General features: G+C 40.4%; 1 long non-coding RNA gene across 1 annotated transcript; it reads left to right on the top strand.

Moving 5' to 3' along the window:
- The first annotated feature begins 166 nt into the window (after positions 1-166).
- LOC105530207 lies at positions 167-1,848 on the top strand. Its single transcript, XR_001004613.1, has 4 exons — positions 167-759; positions 861-1,095; positions 1,440-1,509; positions 1,735-1,848. It is a non-coding gene; the product is annotated as an uncharacterized LOC105530207 (long non-coding RNA).
- Positions 1,849-4,616: the final 2,768 nt, after the last annotated feature.

Below are 4,616 nucleotides of genomic sequence, written 5' to 3' on the forward strand. Positions count from 1 at the left end.
GCGCCACAACGCGGGACGGGCCTCGGAAGAGCTTCCGCGCGCGCTCCCGCTAATTAGCGGCCACACCCCTGTCTACTTCCATGTCCAATAGGTGTGAGAGGGCGGGGCAGCCTCGTTCTGACTGGGGAGGCTATATAAGGAGCTACTGGCTGCGCGTCTCGGTCTTTTACGTAGGCCTTCGTGATCGTTTGGTCGTGTGGTAGGTAAGCGTCGGTGTTGCGGGCGAGTACTGGAGCAAAAGGTGGAGGTGCAGGCCGAGTAGAGTTTTCATAGTGTGAAACCATCTTAGTGTAGAGCTTAGAGTGCTGAGAGTTGAAAGCTTGCACGTGGGAAATGTGCAGCCCGACCGCCACATGTACTGAGATTGAGTCGTGACGGCCACAGGCTCCGAGTTTTGGCGTGAGGAGAACGCTGATCGGCCACGGGTGCCGCGCTTGCTGGCCTCTGGCATGTGCCTGAACGGCGGCGGAAAAACCACACTTAATTGGGGCAGAGGGTTAGTTTTAAGAGCAAGGGGCCTTTACTAAAATGGCGAAGACCTTCCGTCGGCGTTGTTTTAAAACGGGCAGCCTCAACCCTGCATTGAGACTGAGCTGTTCGAAGGCGGCGTTGTGTGCAATTCGGATTAATGAAGGGGAAAGGTTTTGTGTGGAAAAACACCTTGGAGTGTGACGTTTCTGCGAGAATACTTAAATATCGGTTTCCCGCAGGAACAATGGCGCTGTCATGGCCCAGCAGAGCAGCTCTGAAGATGCAAAGGTAAGAGCTGTTAAGCTTAGTTACCAAACTAAAGGAGTAAACCTGTTGATTTACAGGAATAGTAACTGTTGCATCGTTTGATACTTACTTTTTTTTGTTAGATACATGAAAGAATTCCAGAATATGCGGGAGAATATTTAATGGAAAACCGCTTGGTTAAACCTGACACTCTTCATGGGTATGTGTTGTTTTAGTACTTTATGATAGAGCATAGTATTTAATCCACACCTAGACTAAATCAAATTTTTTTGTCATTAAACAGCATTCTGGGTGTGGACGATCAGCCAGTGAAGATAATGAATGTCGGATGTCACTGACTAGCAGCTTCATTTTGAAGTAGGTTGTATGGCTTGAAAGTTCTGTAGTATTTGTACTATAATACTTGCCTTTTACCTTTACCTTGGCTTATGGTCAGTGTCACAGAAGTGCAGTTTAATGTGTTAATGTGTACATATACAAGGTCTGATTGGTCTAATCAATGATGAAACCTATCCCGAAGCTGATAACCTGAAGAAAAATAAATGCGGATTCGGCTTCTGAGATTAAGACCAATAATTCAGAAGTGGAGTAAATTTTGTTGACGGGATTTTATAACAGTTCTGTTATAAAAGATCCGTAAAAGTTTATAACAGTTCCGTTATAAAATCCCGGGTTGTTTTTTTTTTTTTTTCTGCCAACAGTGAGGGTCGCTGTCTGCCCATTGATAAGAGGCCAGATTGTCTTGGAAGTTCCAAAGTTGCAACGATTTCTGTAAGTGGAGTTTTTCTGTTTGCTTAGCGATTAGTGAATATTGTGTCCTTGGTCTTATCTGTGATGATCTTATCCCGAACCTGAACTTCTGTTGAAAAAAAAAACTTTTACGGATCTGGCTTCTGAGATGGACCATTATAAGGACAATACTTTTTTTTAATGCTTTTACATAAGCTGTTGTAATGTTGGTAGTCTTGTAAGAATCTCATGTTTTTCCTTTTCTAGGGCTAGTGCCACGAGGTTTACTTGACTGTTGTATGAAAAGCTGATAAGAAAACCATCCAGAAAAAAAGCTCTTCGTTTTACAAACACGAAAATAAAACATGTAATTTTGGATTATGTTGTTTTTAATTATTTTAAATAGGTCCTGAAATAACATGGCGGGCATTAAATGGAAAATCCACTAACCAGCCTTGTAATCAAATTACTTTGAACGTTTCGGGTTTGTGCAAGGTACAATGTAAGGGTTTTTGGATCAGTGTTAAGAGTGGAGAGACAGGAATTAAAAATGATTGTTACTAAGCAAATCATGGAATATTTAGTTTCAATGTGACTGTAATTTTGAAAGCCCGGATGCTTAAGTTGAGAAGTGGGGGAATGAGACACAGAAAATAAGAAGAGTACAATAGAACAATAATAGCAGTTTATTAACTATGGTCATGAGGGAAGCTCACTGATTAAACAAGAATCTGGTAAAGACATTCAGGCTTGCTAAAATCTAGGAAGGAAGAGGTCGTTTGGCAAGATGGGTTACATAATACTATCTGATACTACCAAATAAAATGAGAGAGAAGCCTTAGGCATGTAACATTACATTTGGAGATAGAAAATACACCTTCACTATGAAGGTAGTGTGTGTAAGATGGCAGTGAAAGCAGTGTTTGCATTTATACCCTTGATCTCCAATAACCCTTGCCTGCTAGACATAAAACTATTAATCATTGTTTTTCTCCCCCTTCCAGAACTTCTGCATAAAATTTTAAGATCTGTGTTTCATTACTTCAAAAGTGCCTAGAATAGGGCCAGGCACTTACTGTTATAGAATATGTGGTAAAAGACTATTCATATTCCACAGTTTTCAGGGAAGAGTGCCATTTTCCTTTTGTCAAAGCTGGCAACCAAGACAAAGTTGTGAAATAGACTATTTGCTTTCGAGCCCTCTGACTTCTTTTTCTGTAGCTCCTTCTAACTCCCTTGCCTCCCAATAGATCTTGTAATATGTCACATTTTCTTAGTTGATATCAAAATTAGTACTCCACATTTATATACACTGGCCTGTGCTAGGCTCTGCCAAGACTCCTGAAATAAAACACCATTTTGTCAATAGTGGCACAGGATGCCAAGGAAAAGTCAAGCTATGAAAAATTCTTGAAAATAGAACAAGTGGATTTGAGTTTAAACCAGCACAGATGTTGGGAAAATAGGCCCAAGAAATACTGAGCAAAGACAGTGTGGTTCAGAGTCTGAGAGACAAATACTGAGGATTTGGGTCCCAATAGGGTGGATGTGTGTGGGACAGAAAACATGTTATAAATACCCTTAAGATTCTTGAGCAAGGGAGTTAGAAATGTAAGAATATCCTGTAATTAGAGTCAGATCCAAAAAGGTTTAACTTGAATGGAATTGAACTTGAAAGCTCAGTTTTGGTTACCGACTCCTTGATGGCAATTTCTAATCACACAGGAGGCTGTTAGTCTGTAATAGCCTCCTAAAAACTCAGGCAATATTGGTTAAGATCAGTTGCATAAGTTCACCCTCCAGAGCATATCTGCTGCTTGGGACCAGGTGCAGTGGCTCATGCCTGTAATCCCAGCACTTAGGAAGGGTTGCTTGAGACCAGCCTGGAAACAGCAAGATGCCATCTCTACAAATAAGAGAACTAACTGGGTGTGGTGATGTGCACTTGTTCCAGCTACTCAGGAGGCTGAGATAGAATCACTTGAACCTAGGAAACTGAAGCTACAATCAGCCATGATTGCACCTCTATGCTCTATCGTGAGCAACAGGCCAGGCTAAAAAAAAAAAATCCTTAAGGACCTAAGGAGCTTGACTATAATAATTAAACTGGGATATCCTTGATTCTGATTGGCTTCAGAAGTTCAAAGGCAATTTACATGTGTCTGACTTTAGTGACTTCAGCCAACAGGAATTTTCCTTCTGCCTTACACCAGGCTTCCAGGTAATCTTAAAATATAGTAAGCTCAAACCTACCATTTGGTGCTTTCTAAAATTAGTTCTATTGCCGGAAACCCAATATCCACTGTGCTTGGCTCCCCAGTCAAGTGTCCTGTGAACTAACACATCAATCCTCACTGCCCAGTGTGTATGAAAGAGCTTTTAGCTGTTTTCATGGTTTTTGTAACAGTTCCCCAGTTGGGATTAGAGCCTTTCTTTGAATTTCAGCCTACTAGAATAAACTGCTTATCTTTTGCTAGTCCTTTTCTGGGAGTAGGACCCTCCCTACCTTTCCAAAAACTTGGTTCTGGATCCAAACAATACTTATAACATAGTACTTAGTTATAAGTATATATTAATATGCATGACTTAACTGAATATTACCACTCCCTCTGATCTTACTCCACCCTGTAGAATAACATCATTAGAGACCATCTTGGGGCAGAAGAGGATACCTTTTCAGTATGAGAACTAGACTCCTTGTCTTACTCTGATAAGTCCTGGTCTCCCCACTGCTGAGGTCTCAGCATGCCATGTAGCTGAGTTTATCAGAGTTACGAGGGTTTAATCAGAATCCCAAATCAAGTACAGTCCAGTCCAACCTATTTGAGAACTTTATCTTGTTACTTCATTTATTATAGTTCTCTTCAAAAGAGCAATGGAAAAGGCACTTCAGAATATGCAAAAGATCTGTCATTTGAAGGGGATAATTTACAAATGTGCATCACTTCACTGAGATCAGGAAATTGTTTTGTCCTTACCTCCTGTAGTGGATATAACTGATGTACAAAAATGTGTACATTTAAAAAGTATGCAATTTGATGAGTTTTTTTCATAGGAATACACTCATGAAACCATTAACAAGATAATGACTATATCCATCACTTCCAAAAATGTTCTCTTGTTAGCTTGATTTTGAACATGTTAAGTTT

This window comes from Mandrillus leucophaeus, unplaced genomic scaffold (genome assembly GCF_000951045.1).
Source record: "Mandrillus leucophaeus isolate KB7577 unplaced genomic scaffold, Mleu.le_1.0 Scaffold804, whole genome shotgun sequence".
Lineage (NCBI taxonomy): Eukaryota > Metazoa > Chordata > Mammalia > Primates > Cercopithecidae > Mandrillus > Mandrillus leucophaeus.